General features: G+C 33.6%; 1 long non-coding RNA gene across 2 annotated transcripts in view; it reads left to right on the top strand.

Annotated features, from left to right (window-relative positions):
* The window catches only part of LOC118590999, a 226,002-nt gene that overhangs the window by 41,886 nt on the left and 164,635 nt on the right, over positions 1 to 19,481 (top strand). The gene's annotated exons all lie outside the window — the stretch shown is intronic.

Below are 19,481 nucleotides of genomic sequence, written 5' to 3'. Positions count from 1 at the left end.
TAACATTAACAAATTCTGGGCTTTGAATGTAGACTTACCTTACATTTTTTTCCTCTAAATTATTTATAGTAACCTATTTCACTTTCATGCTTTCCAAATTTGTACAACCAGTTAAAGAGCTGCCACATTACAGAGTATGCCCCGTTTTCTTTGCCCTTGCATCAAAATTCGGTATTGATTATTAATTGGCCATTTGAAGAATCATTTACTTAAAAATATATAGGACTCAGTAAAAATTAAATTGTACCTTTCAGGACTCATTATAACTTGAATTTTTAGTGTGTGTCTATTGTATCTATGCACCTAGATATAGATTATGTAACATTTAACATTTCTGTTGTCAGAAACACAATTTTTAAACTCTTCCTCCATTGAGCACTATAATTCAATGTTATTGATCATAAAACATCAGAAAAAATGTATGCACACAAATATACATTTAATTATTTATGTGTTATTACTTATAGACTATTAATATAGCATATCAATATAAAAACACTCATAAAGTTAATAAAAAGGAAATAAAAGAAGTGTTTATGATCAGCCTAATATTTTGTTTCTATTGCGTTGAACCATTTTGAAGAAAATTCCAGAAAAAGGTCTCTAATTTTACAAAAGGCCAAAGGGAACTTAGGAAAAATGTTCATTTTTTAAAAAAATATCTTTACTAAATAAATGATATTATAACAAAGGGTATGTTTTTTCTAATTTTTAAAAGGGTTATTTGCCCTTAGCAATAATGCAAATAAATAAATTCAATCCTTTCAGAATAGTATATCTAAAGATAGTTTTATTAATGTTATACATGTTTCTTTTACATCTCTCAAGCACATTTTTATTCAGCTTGTGAAATGTTTACTCTTCAATATGCATGTTTTATTTATTTATTTATTTATTTATTTATTTATTTATGATTTTTCAAGACAGGATTTTTCTGTGTAGTTCTGGTGCCTGTCCTGGATCTTTCTCTGTAGACCAGGCTAGACTCAAACTCACAGAGATCTACCTGCCTCTGCCTCTCAAGTGCTGGGATTAAAGGCGCGTGCTACCACTGCCTGGCTTACCTTTATTTTTATATTATAATTGTCTAGGCTTCCATCTGCAAAAAAGAGAAATGAAATTTCCTATAAGTTTGTTTTAAAGCATAGACATTATTATTACTCCTTTATCATTACAATATTTTTTTATGTTGTGAGTTTGTGGTTAATGTACCTGTTATTGGGTGTGTGTGTGTGTGTGTGTGTGTGTGTGTGTGTGTGTGTGTGTGTGTATGTGTGTGTGCGCATGTGTGAGTAGGTGGATGTGTGTGAGTATATACCTGTGTGCTTATGCATGTGGATGACTAAGGTCTATGATGATATCTTCTCTTATTCTCTCTCCACATTTATTTTTTTTAAAACAAGAACTCCTGCTGAGTCTGAAGCTCATCAATTTGTCTAAGTTGGCTGGTCAATGGGCTTCAGAAAACTGTCTATTATTTATTAATAAAAATACAAAATTTTATTTTCATTATCCCAAAGAAAGTAATTACCTTAATTTGAATTTATTGAGTATGTAGTACTTGTAGAGATTTCAAAGATCTTATGTTCATGGACAGGCATAGTTGTAAAATGGAAGACTCAAGAGCATGCAGCTAAAAGTATCTATCCATTGAGGGTGACTTAGAGACAAGAATGATATTTTCCTAACAGCTCTAGGAGTCAGAGAAATCCAAGGTGAGAGAACTCACAGATAGTGTATATGCTGAGAATTTACTCCATGGTTCAAAGGTGACACCTCCTTATACTGAGTTCATATGTTAAAAGAAACAGAGTATTTCTTGAGTATTAGCTCTGGTAGCTAAAAATGCATATACAGCAAAACAGAACACAGTCTATACTTTTGAGCAACTTTGGTACCTTTCAACAAAAAATTGTATAATTCTGTCTTTTGTTCCTTTCTCATTCTACTGTTCTGCTCCCTTTTTATATTTATTTTTATTATTATGTGTTTTAATTTTATAAATCAACCATGGGTTCCCCTGGACTCCCTCCTCCTGCCCCCACCCTCACAATCCCCCCATTCCCATGTCCTCCTGGACCAAGACACCCCTGGGGATTCATTTAAACCTGGTGGATTCAGTACAGGCAGGTCCTGTCACCTCCTTCCAGGCTGAGCAAAGTGTCCCTGTGTAAGCCCAAGGTTCCAAACAGCCAGCTCATGCACTAAGGACAGGTCCTGGTCCCACAGCCTAAGTGCCTCCCAAACAGTTCAAGCTATTCAATTGTCTCAATTATCCAGAGGGCCTGAGCCAGCTGGGGGCTCAACAGCCATTGGTTCATAATTCATGTGCTTCTATTCAATTGGATATATGTCCCTGTGCTTTTTGCAATCTTGGATTCAACAATTCACGCTCTTGCAGTCCCTCCTGTTTCTCGACAGTTGGACACAAGGAGCTCCACCTGGGGCCTGGATGAGTATCTCTGCATCCACTTCCATCAGTTATTGGATGAGAGTTCCAAGATGACCATTAGGGTGTTTAGTCATTTGATCACCAGACTAGGTCAGATCAGGCTTTCTCTCAACCATTGCCAGCAGTCTACAGAGGATATATCATTGTGGATTTCTTGGGACCTCTCCAGAACTCGGCCTATTCCTGTTCCCATATGGTCTTCATTTATCATGGTCTGTTATTCCTCATTCTCCCTTTCTGTTCTTGATCCACATGGGATCTCCTGCTCCCCTAAGCTTTCATTCTCTCAAATCTTGCCCTTCATTACTCCCACTGTCGTCCATGTTGTTCATAAAGATCTCATCCATTTCTCTGTCATTGGGTGATCCCTGGGTCTTTCCTAGGATCCCGTTTTCTAGGTAGCCTACCTGGAGTTGTGTAGCAGTCTAGTCAACTATGTTTTACATCTAGTATCCTCCTGTGAATGAGTACATACCATGGTTGTCCTTCTGAGTCTGGGTTACCTCACTCAGGATGATTTTTTCTAGATCCATCCATTTGCCTGCAAACCTCATGATGTCATTGTTTTTCTCTGCTGAGTAGTATTCCATTGTGTATATGTACCATATTTTCTTTATCCATTCTTCAGTTGAAGGGCATCTAGGTTGTTTCCAGGTTCTGGCTATTACAAACAAAGCTGATACGAACATAGCTGAGCAAATGTGGTATGATTGAGCATTCCTTGGGTATATGCCCAAGAGTGCTACAGCTGGGTCTTGGGGGAGATGGATACCCAATTTTCTAAGGAAGCACCATATTGATTTCCAAAGTGGCTGTACAAGCTTGCATTCCCACCAGCAGTGGAGGAGAGTTCCCCTTGCTCCACATCCTCTCCACCATAAGCTGTCTTCTGTGTTTGTGATCTTAGCCACTCTGACAGGTGTAAGGTGGTATCTCAGAGTTGTTTTGATTTGCAGTTCCTGGATAATTAGGGATGTTGAGCAATTCCTTAAATGTCTTTCAGCCATTTGAACTTCCTCTGTGGAGAATTCTCTGTTTAGGTCTATAGCCCATTTCTTAATTGGACTGTTGGGCATTTTTTATGTCTAATTTCTTGAGTTCTTTATATATTCTGGATACCAGCCCTCTGTCAGATGTGGGGTTAGTGAAGTCCTTTTCCATTTCTGTAGGCTGTCGCTTTGTCTTGTTGACTATGTCCTTTGCTCTAAAAAAGCTTCTAGTTTCAGCAGGTCCCATTGATTGATTGTTTCTCTCAGTGACTGTGCTACTGGTGTTGTATTTAGAAAGTTATCTCTGGTACCAATGCTTTCAAGAGTACTTCCTACTTTCTCCTCTATCAGGTTCAGAGTAACTGGATTTATGTTGAGGTCTTTGATCCACTTGGACTTAAGTTTTGTGCATGGTGACAGATGTGGATCTATTTGAGCCTTCTACACATTGACATCCAGTTATGCCAGCACCCATTTGTTGAAGGTGCTTTCTTTTTTCCATTGTACATTTTTGGCTTCTTTGTCAAAAATTATATGTTCATAGCTGTGCAGGTTAATGTCAGGGTCTTCAATTCGATTCCATTGGTCCACATGTTGGATTTTATGCCAGGACCAAGTTGTTTTTTATTATTGAAGCTCTATAGTAGAGCTTAAGGTTAGGGATTGTGATGCCTCCAGAGGTTGTTTTGTTGTACAGGATTCTTTTGGCTATCCTGGGTTTTTTGTTTTTCCATATGAAGTTGAGTATTATTCTTTCCAGATCTGTGAAGAATTGTGTTGGTAATTTGATGGGGATTGCGTTGAATCTGTAGATTGCTTTTGGTAAGATCGACATTTTTACTATGTTAAATATCCATGAGCATGGGAGATCTTTCCATTTTCTGACATCTTCTTTAATTTCTCTTTTCAGGGACTTAAAGTTCTTGTCATATAGGTCCTTCACATGCTTAGTTAGAGTAACCCCAAGGTATTTTATATCACTTGTGGCTATTGTAAAGGGTGATGTATCTCTGATTTCCTTCTCAGCCAGTTTGTCTATTGTATATAGGAGGCCTACTGAGTTTTTTGAGTTTATCTTGTATCCTGCTATGTTGCTGAAGGTTTTTATTAGCTGTATCATTTCCTTGGTTGAATTTTTGGGGTCACTCATGTATACTCTCATGTCATCTGCAAATAGGGTGAGCTTGACTTCTTTCTTTCTAATTTGTATCCCCTTAATCTCTTTATGTTGTCTTATAGCTATGGCTAGAACTTCAAGTACTATATTGAATAAGTACGGGGAGAGGGGTCAGCCTTGCCTTGTTCCTGAGTTTAGTGGTATTGCTTTGAGTTTCTCTCCATTTAATCTGATGTTGGCTTTTGGCTTGCTGTATATTGCATTTATTGTGTTTAGGTATGTTCCCTGTATTCCTGATCGCTCCAAGAACTTTATCATGAAGGGGTGTTGGATTTTGACAAATGCCTTTTCTGCATCTAGTGAGATGATCATGTACCTTTTCCTTTGAGTTTGTTTATATGGTGTATTACATTGATGGACTTTCATATGTTGGACCACCCTTGCATCCATAGGATGAAGCCTACTTGATCATGGTGAATAATTTTTTTGATGTGTTCTTGGAACCTGTTTGCCAGAATTTTATTGAGTATTTTTGCATCAATGTTCATGAGGGAGATTGGTCTGTAGTTCTCTTTCTTTCTTTGGTTTAGGAATCAGGGTAATTGTAGCCTCATAGAAGGAGTTTGGTAATATTCCTTCTGCTTCTATCCTGTGGAACAATTTAAAGAGTATTGGTATTAAGTCATCTTTGAAGATCTGGTAGAATTCTGCAGTGAAACCATCTGGTCCAGGGCTTTTTTTGGTTGGGGGACTTTTAATGACTGATTCTATTTCCTTAGGGGTTATTGGACTATTAAATGATTTATCTGGTCTTTATCCATTTCTTTTAGATTTTCCATTTTGTGGAGTAGAGGCTATTGAAATATGACCTGATGATTCTCTGGATTTCCTCATTTTCTGTTGTTATGTCCTCCTTTTCATTTCTGATTTTGTTACTTTGGATACTCTCTCTCTGTCTTTTGGTTAGTTTGCATAAGGGCTTGTCTATCTTGTTGATCTTCTCAAAGAACCAACTCTTTGTTTCATTAATCCTTTGTATTGTTCTTTTATTTTCTATTTTATTGATTTCAGCTCTCAATTTGATAATTTCCTGCCGTCTGTTCCTCATGGGAGTCTTTGCTCTTCCTGTTCAAGGTCTTTCAGGTGTGCTGTCAAGTTACTAGCATGAGATTTCTCCAGCTTCTTTATGTGGACGTTCATTGCTATGATTTTCCCTCTTAGCACTGCTTTCATAGTATCCCATAAGTTTGGGTATGTGGTGTATTCATTTTCATTGATCTCTAGGAAATCTTTAATTTCTTTCTTTATTTCTTCTGTAACCCATTGGTGATTCAGTTGGGCATTATTCAGTTTTCATGAGATTGTAAGATTTCTGTAGTTTTTTCTGTTGTTGAAATCTAACTTTAAACCATGGTGGTCTGATACCTATTGCCTGTGTTTTCATGCATAGCTTAATTCAAATTATTTGAAACTATCATGGGAAATTTGAATGAATACCTTTTAAGTTTGCCTTAAAATATCAGGTTATAACATGGTATTTTGTTAAATATTATCTATCTCAGAGGATGTTTATTGGACATAAAGTGATTATAAGTTTAAATTTGTACTACCTGCTTTACACCTCTGTCCCATTTACAATACCTTTAGTGCTGAAACATATCAATCACATTTAATTGAGATGACCAATTGAAACTTCACTCTGAAATTTTAGGAGGTATTTAGAGCTGATAACAGACAAGGTATATATCAGAACAACCATAACTTGGCTGAGGATCATTTGTAGCAAATTGTTATTAATTAACAGTTAGCAACAAAAGTGAAAGTATAAAAGTTCTATCAAAATGCAACTATTATAATCATATTGACCTTGGAAACATTAAGGCACATGTAATTATTCATTCTTTCAAGCATTAATAAAGAATCTCAGTGAATTAATATTTACTTTTGAACATGAGTGCTTCATTGCCTACTGTAATAAACTATATTTTAAACTCGAGTTGACATAAAAAGCCCTTCTTTGAGTTGTTGATCAAGGTGGTCCAAGTAACTTACACCTTATAGACTATCACCATTGTCCTTGGTTGTCATGAGAGTGGAAAGTGATAACCTATTACTAAAGACACAATGCTATGAAGCTTCTGAGATGGAGCTGACATGTGTAGCTGGAGACCTTCTATCCAGCCCCCACCAAGCCCTGTTAGTCTGAGAGCCCACTTATAAAATGAATACACAGACACTTATATTATTTAAACTGTTTGGCTATTAGCTAAGGCCTACCACTGTCTAGCTCTTACTCTTAGATTTAGTCTATTTCTATTAATCTATACTTTGCCATGTGGCTCATGACTTACTGGTACCTTACATCTTGCTTGTCATGGCAGCAGCTGGCCGGTCTCTCCCCATCTGCCTTCCACTTCCCCCAATTCTCCTCTCTCTTGTCCTGCCTGTACTTCCTGTCTGGCTACTAGCCAATCAGTGTTTTATTTATTAACCAATCAGAGCAACATATTTAACATACAGAACATCGTACAGTATGTCCCCTTTTCTTTTTTTTTTTTCAAAAAGGCAGGTTTTAAATTTCACATAGTAAAATTACAGATAATAAAACAATTATCAAGCAAGATTTACAGTTATAATAGCTAGTCTATTTATAATAACTAGTCTATTTGGCAAAATTAAAGAGGATATCCTATTTATCTTATATTTGTGAGTCTAAGGTTTCATATCTAACTTATCTTTTATCATAACTAAGGAAAATTATAGCTAGTCTTCAACTACATCAAAGACCCCAGAAGAATATACTATTACCCGAGAAATGGGAGAAGAATGCAAGCAACTTTCAGGAATCTTGCATGGTGGACAGAGACAGCTGGCAGCCTAGACAGTCACCTAATGCTCCTTTGTAAAGTTGGGGCATTGGTCTTCAGCCCACAGGTCTAGAGTCTCTCAGTCATTTCTTTCTGTGTCCTGTAGAATGTCTGGCAGTTTCCTCTGAGAGAAGGAACCCAAAGGACCATTTCATGAAGCAAAGTTCAGTGGTCACCTTCCTATGGGTCCTGCATGTCCAGTTGATCAAGCAGTCCAGGCAAGAACAGTTTCTTGCCCAATGGCTATTTTTGCCAAAAAGAAGAAGAAAAACTCCATATGGAGTGTCTTTGATGCCCATCCTCCTCTTTAAAGTAAATTGGTGCTATCAGGAGCAGACATGTCTCACTGTCCAGAAAGTCTAAATTTTTAAAAATATTTTAAATGCCATATTCTGTAGGTGTTTGAAGTGTTTGAAGATTATCTATCTATATGAAATATATCTATGTATACCTAGAAAAAAATGACTATAAGTTTGACTATCATAGAATACAAATTGTTAACCTGTATTTCTTAATTATCCATCACAATCTAAATGAGATACATAAACATAATACCTCAAACGAGAGTATGTATATATATATATATATATATATATATATATATATATAAACAAAATTAAGTTTAAACTTAGTATCAATAAACTAAAATCCATAGCAATGTAAAACATTTTAAACAAGTTGTTGCTCTTTAAAAGTAGGTTCATTAATCTATCCTTTTATCCTATCATATCTATTCTATCCCCTTTTTAACATACAGAACATCCCACAGCAGACATGCATGCTTTGTCTCTGGGAACTTGCTTTCATGCTACCAGTTGGCACAGTAGGAGCTTCTGAAAGAGAGAAGCAGCTGATAATCCTACCCACCTTGATGCCTAAGAAACTCAACTAAGACTTGTACAACATGGTACTCCTAAGGGTGGAGCAGTAATACGCAAACACTGGCAGTAACTACAGCTCTCTAATTAACTTAAGATTGGCTCCTCAAGAGGGAAACTATGCCTGGTACTTGAAACATATGGAACTGTCTGGTCCTAGTGACACCACGAATCTTAGAGAAGAATCAACAGCCATCATTTTACCAAACCTTCATAATCCCATCTACATTCTAAATGTTTGTCTTACCTACATTTAAGTGTAGTTCTCACTGTTCATCAAAGAAATTTCTCCTTGCAACAGACATAGACACTTACAGGAAACAACAAACAATCAGAACGTAGAGCTGAGGAATCCAGTCCCAGTGAATACATCTACAAAAAAATTCTGTACCCAAGGCTCAAGAAACATCGGTGATAGAGTAGGGGGTAAGTTTGTCAAGAGTAGAGAATCAAATTTTGAAAAATTAGGGATCAGGGAGTTTACTCAGTGAATTACTTGACTTTTATTTTATTTATAATTTACAAACTGTCCAAAGTTTTTAAGATTGTTATAAGAAAGATTGTCTTAAATAGATATCAGTGCTAAGTATTTTTCCAGATGATTGAAGTATTGGGTTTTAAGAAGGCAATCTCTTATGGCACCAGAGGAAACTTATAGTGCATTCTCTAAAATATGGAATATGTATGGATCATTTCTGGTCATATTAAAGCTAATAAAAAGGAAGTTATATTGCTGAGGATGTTTCCATTCCCAGAGCTCTTATGAACACAACTGTGAGTTTGTTTATATAGAAATGATTTTTATAACTGACTTGGAAAAAAATGATCTGCCAGTCACAGGCAGCCACCAGTCAACCAATTGATTGTATAATATGGAGCATCCCTTAAACAAACAAGACAAATCCCTGTGAGTGAAATAATTCCTTAATTTCCCTTTTTTGTCTACCCCATGATGTCTCCCTTCTCACACTAGGTACAGGGAAATTCTCTAAATCTTTATACTGTTGCCTGATTTATGTTATTTTCTTGTCAAAAGATTTTGTTAAATTTATTTTGTATAAAGATTTTATTTTATCCATCTAGTTAAAACTGCAAGGGTGATTGGAAAATCTAGCTATGATTTAGTCTATATAAAGTTATCAGTTTATATACACATACCATTTATATTTATAGGCATTTGACATCCATTAGCCTCCCATTAATCATCATGGCCATTTGTCTTCCATGGTTTCAATAATTCAGCGAATAAGAGATAAAATTGTGTTATTCAATGGATTATTCTAAAAATAAAATTTCCATGCTTTAGATGACATGTAATTCTGAGGAGAATGGCACAATGTCACACTATGCTGGCTTTGAACAACTGAGGGAATGCACTACCTCTTCATCTGATCTAGCTGAACTGCACATTACCCACTTGCTGATGATTTGGTGGTTATCCTGAGTATCAGATTGAATATTTCAGATTTCAGTGCTTGTGCTCAATGAACCTTGCATGGCAGCCTAGCAATGTATCTCAAAGCCTGCTATTTTCCTCATATTTCTCCATAAAAACTCACCCTTTTATGTCATCATAGGAAAAGGGCAAGGGTAGTAAAAAATAGTTTCAGAAAAAGAAAGATAACAGTTATGTTATTCTCATTATAATGCATTGATATATTACTCTGCTTTATTTTCATTACTTGTGATCCACTACTTAGCTTAACTTATAAACATTATCATGCATTTGTTAGTGAAAGAAAATAGGGAGAATACAAATATTCCAGTACTCCCTTAAATATCAGGTCCCCACCAAAAAAATCTTAGAATGTAACCCCTGTAGACAAGGGTTACTCCATTTGTGTCAGATAATTATGTCTATATGGGTCTTTATAACAACAATCCCTGTGGAATTTATGAGGTATACCACCTATTTCTACAGTACCAAGGTCTAAGAGATAGGCCAATGAGTCTGCAAACCACCTTATTTGTTCTTTATAGTATTCTTAAAAAGGCTATCAAGGTGTGTAGCATGAATCTTAATAGGGATTATTAATAAAATCCAACCCAAGGCCAGTTATTGGGGTGAATGCTAGAAGATCAGAGAAGCAGAACAAGCCACAGCCACCTCACCTTGACAATTCTTCAGCTGATCCTCTTTCCTCAGGCTGGAAGCCTTTGAGTCCTCATCCAAATGGATCTCAGCTGAAATGCTTCTTGAAAACCTAAAAGCTTAACCACCCAAAAGCTTCTAGTTAGTTCCTGGTCCTCACACCTTATATACCTTTCTGCTTTCTGCCATCACTTCCTGGGATTAAAGGCATGTGTCACCATGCCTGGCTGTTTCCAGTGTGGCTTTGAACTCACAGAGATCTGGGTGGATCTGTGCCTCCCAAGTGATAGGATTAAAGGTGTGAGTGCCACCATTTTCTGGCCTCTATGTCTGTCTAGTGGCTGTTCTGTTCTCTGACCCCAGATAAGTTTATTAGGGTGCACTATATTTTGAGGAAAACAATATCACCACAAAGATGCTTCAGAATGCAACAGCATATCCCCCAAATTGGCATAATCTTAAATAATAATCTAGACTATTTAAACTAAAATCAAGGTTTATCACCTATAATCCTGGCAACACATTTGGATAGAATGTATTTTGAAAGGGGCAAAGTTTTAGTTTTTAAAAGTGATAGGAAAGAAGAGAAAATATTTTTTAAGGTGAAGTAATCAGCTTGTGTCTTGCATCTTGTATACGGTCAAAGATAGGAAGTCACAAGTGGAATTGTTTGAATGAAATTTGAACAGGCTTATGAACATTAAAATGCTTTGCTGTGTTAGTTCTCATTATGTTATGGCCTCTTTAGGGATTCATAGTTTTCATTATAATGTGACTGAATTAAGAGCATGACAAAAAGTAACATATTAAAATTACATCACTATTTAATGATGTTTGTATAAATAATATTTAAAAATCAACTGAAGGTAACTGCAGAATTTGTTCTCATAAACCCTAAGCATCCCATCTCTTGATAAGGAAGCCAATATTGTATTAATGGTGATGATGAATGCTGTAGATGTTAAATATACAGGACATAAGCCCTTGAAATATTGTCTGGTGGAATTGATTATTTTGCTGTAGGTATGACATACTTAATGTATTTTGAAGAATTAGTGTGGAAAATATTATGAAACAGATAATTTGTAATGTGGATAATGTGTTGGGATATATTATTGAATAACCTGTTATTAATATTATTTTATTAATTTCACCCCTATTTTTAACACTTAGTAATTTCTTATCATTTTTGACATGAGTTTATGAATCATATAGTAGCTTTCAAAAGAATATTAAAATATGACTAAATTAATTAACTTAATATAGCATAGCTAATTTTCTTGTCAAAACAAAATAATTGTAGCACAATGTAAGATAGTTAATTTGGGGGTTTTACAAAAATATGTATCTGAAAGATATTAATAGGAATAGTGATATTTTAATACTTAAAATATTTTTTAATATTTGAGAATCAGTTTATTGAAAAATGACCACATAAGCCTTTACTCATATTGTATGTATATATGCATGTTGTATCTACATAGGCTATATGTATGTATATATGATTGCATGTTATATGAATGTATGTATATCATGTGGATATATTTATATATGCATGTATATTGTATGTATGAATGTATATTTTATGTATGTATGTGAATATATTATCTAAGTATGTTTACTGACCAGTTTGGGCATCCCAAACATATGCATGTTATCACTACAATATGTTCCATAAGTACAGCCACCAAAATCTAGAAGGAATATTATTGTTAAAGTAATATCATAACATTTATTGAGTGTTTGCTGCAGATGAATTACTATTCTATTTTTGAAATCATCATATTCACCATCTCATATTCTGTATTTCATTATAATGGTGTTACTGATATCACTACTTCAGAAGTAAGTGGAGTGGAGACAGATATGATAGCTAATCTGTCAATCCAGTGACCAGAATGCTGAGGCAATAGCATAATAGAAAGTTTGAGGTTACACTCTTTTATATAATGACTTTAAGTCCAGCTTGAATTATAGAATGAAACTTTTTCCTCTGATCCAGCTGCAGCAATGTGAGTGAATGGGGTCAACAGAAGTTCAGCAATTTTCTCAGTCTCAAAGACTGAGAAATGATATTATTACAATAAACACAAGGAGAGATTTGATTCATGGGGACAGGAACTTGAGGGATTCCATATTTAGCTAATTATTACTCATTTAGAAGCTACTTCATGTGAAATACCATGGTTCTTTCCTTTGCATATTCTGTGAATTTTGTAGTGGACATCAATGCCCCAACATTTCTCATTTTAATTGCTTTCTTCACCTATTAATAAGTTAAAGTTTGTCACAGTATTCTTTGATAAAAAGATGATGGACAGGTAGACAGATGGCAGAAAATTTCATAGCATATAGAAGGGGCAGTCAAAATACTGAGAACTGCTTCTATCTTCACACAGTAAGCACTCATATAATGGATTTCAATTTAGTATCTAAGAACCTTCCTCAATAGTCATCGTTAATGAAATATAAATTGGATGTTTGGCATGTTTTTTTTAATTTTTTTGATAAGCAATATTACTGAAGGCTCCCTTTATACTTTATTAGGTTCTCTATATTAAGATGAGAATGTGGAATAAAATGCTTGTTAGTTAAAGATACTTACCTTCAAAGTATGCCACTCAAAAATACACATTTCTTCAGATGGATAGGATCACATTAGAATATATAACAGCTATCTAAAACTTTAGTTTTTGCTGTCATGTTTCCTATTTTATTTTATTGATAGAGACCTAGACTGTTCATTAAAGCTTTAATATTATAAATTTGCATACATAATTTGTATATATTTATATTACATGTGCAGATTATTTCCTAATTCTTTTACTGATGTTGGAGTGGAAACGGATTTACCTTTTATACAAATCCATTATCATGTATCTCAGGCCTTTTATATAGTAGTTTTAAAAGATATTAGAATTGTCACCAGCCATAAAAAGGAAATCTCTGTATAATTGGCATTTATAAAATTGAATCTGAATCCAAGATAATTTCTGAGAAAGTTTTGTATTTTCTTAAATCAATTTCACCACTACACTATATACCTCTTCATATAAAAGCACCTCTCTGAATGACAAATCATTTTCTACTTTTCTATTTTAAGTCTTTATTGAATAAGAGAAAAGTATTGCCATTTTTTACCTGACAGAAAGTTGTTCCATATGATTTTTCACTGAAACAAAACTTTTGCACAGAAATTATGTTTTATCTATAATGTAAATTTTCTCTAACTATAACATGAAAATATTATTCTGCATTATACATAGATGTGTTCCATCTTAATATTTAATATTTAAAAATACTCGATGTAACCATTGGCATTGTATTATCAAAGACATAGTTACTGACAGATTTACATGCATTAATAGTATTATATATTGACTATACACAAATATATTAATGTCATGAATTATTTTAAGTAAAAGCTAAATTGCTCTGGAATTTTATGGTTAGAATTAATTCAATAATATAAACACATGATTTCATCCAACATTTTAACACATGCATATACTTCAATATTTGAGAATGAGTTAGCTGTCTTTGAGATAAAGTTTGTCATCAATTTTAAATAAATTTATGTAGTAGAGATAGGTTAGTGTATTGTAGATTCAAAAGTCACATTTGTTCATGGCTTTTCCATTTTCGTGGCACATTTAACTTGATTTGATTGCATGGAAGCTGCACAACAAAGAACATGTGTATCATACTATGCTTTTTCTTCATTACAATTTCTCACATTTTCCTTTGAGTTTAGCTGTACTTTGTTTAGATCAGTGCTTTCTTCTTCAGCTGAACTCATACTTTACTGCATTCCTTCAGTTCTTCATTCATATAGAAATTCAAAACTCTCTTATTGACTATATATAGAATTTCATACACATGACAACATTTCAGAGCCATAAGATGGAAGTGCAGGTATAACACCATGTTTTCCCTTTTGCCTTCCATGTGGCTCTGTTGAAATTCTTACAAACATGATTCTGTTCCTTTAGATAACTGTGTTTTCTGTACTCCAATTTTCTTTGTCCATATTACATACCTGAAAACCATTATATGAAAATGTTCTGTATATCACAGAAAAAGATAAAGCTTGGAAACTTTAAAAGCTAAATTTTGATGTCAATGTTCATATTCTTTCAAACCATGACGTTTTTCTGTGAAGACTTTTGTCTATGAAATCTCTGAAATGAATTTATAATCTCATTATAACTAAATCATATAATGTGATCAAGCATTTGCTTAAATACTAGTATTTCATATAGTAATTATTTACAAAGTTGTATTTTCATACAAGCTAAAATCAATATTTCATTGTTCCTTCTTTTCTGTCATTTTTATTATTCCTCCTTAATTTCAAAGCAAATCCAGATACTACAGTAGACACTCCTGCAGAATCCAAAGCCACATATTGAACTAAAAATCTCATTCTGTCTTTCCATTTTGTGTAAAATTCCAACACCTTAACTTGATTTGTAAGTTTTGCTGAAGGCTTTTTCTCTGAAGGCATTTTGAAAGTTCAACCATTGCACGTATTTACAAGCGGTATCTGTTGAACAATGATGTTGTGAGTATTCCCATCATTTTCCTCAATGATGCAACATTTGACTTTAATTGATGCCTTTCCATTTTTAAAGTCTCCTCTAGGGACCTGTATGAGCTGATAGCTCATATCATTTCCTTTTCCTTTATAGTTATCTTATTGATATTCCTCCAAGTCGTTTTAATTTATGCTTTTATCATTTGTGACAGAATTTTTGCCTTCAACTTTTGTCCTTGGACTCAAGCCTTTCATTAATCTCTTAGTGCCCCTCAATCTCATTGTTGCGATATTTTCTGTATGATGATATTTCTAAATATTGCAATCTCACACCACACATCTATCTTTAAAACAAGTCTATATTTCCCTCTACCACAAAGCTTCTTGAACTATAATTTCCCTATTATTATTAAATCAATTTCCCAGTTATTCAACATAGTGTTAACATACGGAAAGAGTTGCAGAGAGGGCTGAATGTCATCAGAGGGAAGAGCACAAAGAGAAACATTTTCCTGTTTTCCATAGCAACCGCTAACACATCACATTATTTATAAATCAAAAATGATAACACAAAATCACAAGCATTTTTTCTCATACTTTTTATATAATCTGAGAATTGAGAATTAGCAGTATGTTAACATTGGCAGAAAACACATCACTATTAGTATCTAGGATGGCTCATTGTTAACTGATGGCTAACATGAGGAGCTCACATTTGCGGCCAGCCTCACCTCAGCACACCCCAGAGTATTGTCATGGATACATCTAGCTATTCTTTCTATTTCTATTTCCAATTGTTCAGGAAGCTCACTCAATTTATTTCACACAATGGCTAAAATCTGTCCTTTCCTTTCCATTACCACTGCCACAAAACAGTCTCAAGGGTCCCATGACCTTTCATCCAGAGGATTATAGGAAGCTTTCCTGTGATTTATTTGCCTCTAAATCTTTTCTTACACTATATATCTAATACAATACTTCCTGATGATTTTTTTTTTATAAACCAGAATTTTGATCATTAATATTTTGAAGGAAAATTTCCCATTACTTTGAATTTCCCAATGGATAAAATGTAAATTATTTTCTGGAGTTGAGTACTGTACATAAAAATGTGGTATTATTTGCAATGATTTTCAAATATGTATGTGCCCTAGAGCAATGTAATGTGATCTATGGGAATTTCTCACTTCTGCTGGTGACTATTGACTATCCCCTCTTCCTATTGACTTCCTAGCTTTACTTTTTCTGACTGGTCATTTGGAAATTCTTTCCTGCCTCTATTAGCAAGAGAAGGGCTTGTACAATTTGGACTTTTCATATTTGCTCTAACTGATTATAGAATCTACTTATATAAGGACACTTCAAATGAACATATTATCAGTGGGAGGTACAGGCTCGAAAAATGGTGTCAACATTATTTCTGCTGTCCAGATTCTGTAGTCACTGAAGCACATCTCAGATGAGGATTTTAACACTTCTAAATAACAGTTTTCCTTTGTTCAAATTATTTCAACAGAAGAGACCCATAATAGATAAAATTGTGTAAATCTTTATGAAAGAAAATGAGGAAAATTAACATATAGGAGTTTCAAATATCATTTTTTACCTTAAAAATAGTTATGTCTATCACTAAAATTAAATATTAAGTGAAACAAAAAGATCATAAACACATTTAAAGGTCCTAAATAGTAACATTGTGTATTCATTGACTTATGAAGCAAAATATTGTAAAGAATATGTATTAATTATTAATGAGCTAATAAATTCATTTTTGCATAGTTATTATTATGCTTAAAATTTTATAAATTTTACCTAATTAATGAATTATCCAATATAGTCTTGTTGATTTTCTTGTCATGTTATACATATTTATTTGTAGTGAATTATAAAATTATATGTTATAAAATATAAATAAAATATTCACTTAAATTTCTAATAGCAGTTCAATTTCTGAAGTATTTGTTATTTTGAATATATATTATAACCAGTATTAAATTATTTTCTTATATTTCCCCAATTTGTGTAATTAATATTTATGTTATACTATGTATAATTGTTAAAAATATGAAACACTTTAAAGTTAAACAATATTATTTTATTTTTTAGTTACAATTATCAAAACATAATAATCCTTCCTTTTCATAATGAAATAATCCTTTATTATATAGACGTTTCCATTTACATTGTGATGAAATGTGTGGACAGAGTGGTTTTTATTTCCTGAAGGGAAGAATGAGCTAAGAAGGAAGTAAAAACAAAACAAAATGGTAAGTAGCGATGTTAAAAAACATTATCTTTACTCAGTGTTATTGATAAATGAAAGTTTACCATGTCAATGTGCATTTTAGAGTTGAGGTAACTAATTTTTTCCTACAAATGGATAATTCTGATTTATTTTAATTATAAAACATACATTTGTTTTAAAATTGTAATGACTTCAATTGATGGGACAGCCCAGCACTGTAAACTCAGTACTTCAGAGGTGGAGTCAGAGTGCTTACGAGTTTATGACCTCCAGCCCAAACATACATATATTAGATATAGATACTTTGTGGAAATTTTTTCATATTTTTGGATTTATATTATTTTCTATATTTTAAAATCCTTCATAAACAAAACTATTCTAAAATGATTATAATACTATTTAATAAATGTTGATAACTGATATCAAAATTTGACTAACTTCATGAGTTCCTATTTTTGAAAAGTCAGCATCTTATATGCTCTGATATGTTCTAAGATTATTTTAAAAAAATCAGTAGTTGGTGGTTAATATAAAGTTCAGTAAGTTAAGATACCAGCTGCCAAACTTGATGTCCTGAGTTGGATCCCTGGGACAACATGACCTAAGGAGAGCATTGATTCACACAGGAAGTCCTCTGGTTTCTATAAGTGTGCCATTGTATGTGCACATCTAAATATATTCTCTAAGATAAATCAATAAGAATGTAATATAAAAATAAAAAATAGTTATCAAAGAGATGACCTTTGTGGAGGCAGGTAGCCTTTCATCATATTATCGATTCAAGGGTGATCATGAGCTTCTGATTTCCTGCCTTCATTTTCTGAGTGCTATGATCATAGACATACACTACCATGTTGTTTATGTGGTACTAGGAATAGAACACAAGGCCTTGTGCATGTTAGGCAAGCAGTCAGACACCCGAATTACATCTCTGTTATATCTTCTGCAAGTTGGTATGAACCCTTCATCATAATTTGTAGCTTCACTTTGATATTAGAAAATCTATAAAAAACACAACCTAGACTTGTGATTTCAGTTTCTCCACTGTTACATAAAAAGTTTGTATTCATGTATACTGTGAATTACAAAAAAAAATTTACTAGTATAAAAGTATGAATTAAAGTGGCAAGCACGGGACATTCCTGGCTCTGTACCAGGTCCTCTACATGTATGTTATGGCTGTTTTCTTGAGGTTGTTGGGGGATTCTTAATAGTGGGAGCTTGTGTGTCTCCGACTCTTTTGCCTACTCTTGGGAATCTTTCCCACATATTGGGTTACCTTGTCCAGTGTTAATATGATGGCTTTTGCCAGGTCTTTCTGTATCTTGGTTTTCCTGTTTGTCTGTTGGTTCTGGGAGGCCTTCTCTTTTCTGAGGAGGAAGTGGATGGGGGGTGCATCTGGGCAAGAGGGGAGGTAGTGGGGTACTGGGAGGAGTGGAGGGAGGGAACACTATGAGAAGGATGTATTGTATGAGAGAAGAACCTATTTTCAATTAAAGAATCAATATCTGCCTTCTAAAAGCTCATATATACATTAAAAATTTAGGTAAATTCTGTATGTTTTCAAGGAGCAGTGAAAAATTACAAGTAATTGATTATATCAGAGGTAATTATAGAGAATATTGTGGCAGTATTTGAACTAGATCAGACACCAAGGAAATAGAATAAAACTATTTCATGATGTTAAAATAATTCCTACAAACAACAATAGCAGCCTCACCCAGTGAGATCTAGAAATTCTTTGAATTGAATTTGAGTATTACATTAAGGTTTAAGTGTCCCCAGTCTTGAATATAAGCCCCATAAAGAGGAACTACCAGATTATTGCTAATAAAAAAGTTAACTAATTTTTTATGAAATATAAGGAAATGGCCACATTTACATGTGTTGAGTGAAATAAGCTCATTTTTGTACATTTTAATTTATGTTGATTACAATGCATGCAAATGGAAACATCCTGAAAAAACACTTAAGTAAAAATGATGTGTAGGATTGAAACATATTTTAGATATATAAAGACAAAACTTAGTCACTCTGAATTAGTCACATTTAAATTTTTATCTTGTTAATGTTACGTTAGTTAATGCTAGGCTATTTTTCTTTTCTTTCTTTCTTTTTTTTTTTAGAAAAAGGTAGTTGTATTGATACAATTTAAAATATTTGTAATATTGGACTGTAAGTTTTCAATGGATATTAACTAAACAAAACAGTAAAAGTGATATCTCCACTTACATATCATCTGGGGTGAAATTTTGTTCTAAATAAATTGTTCTGGAACCATATGGCCTTAAGAACAGTGCAACA

The sequence above is a fragment of the Onychomys torridus genome, chromosome 9 (assembly GCF_903995425.1).
Source record: "Onychomys torridus chromosome 9, mOncTor1.1, whole genome shotgun sequence".
Lineage (NCBI taxonomy): Eukaryota > Metazoa > Chordata > Mammalia > Rodentia > Cricetidae > Onychomys > Onychomys torridus.
The sequence above is the reverse complement of the archived record's forward strand: the minus strand, read 5'-3'. Positions and strand labels throughout refer to the sequence as shown.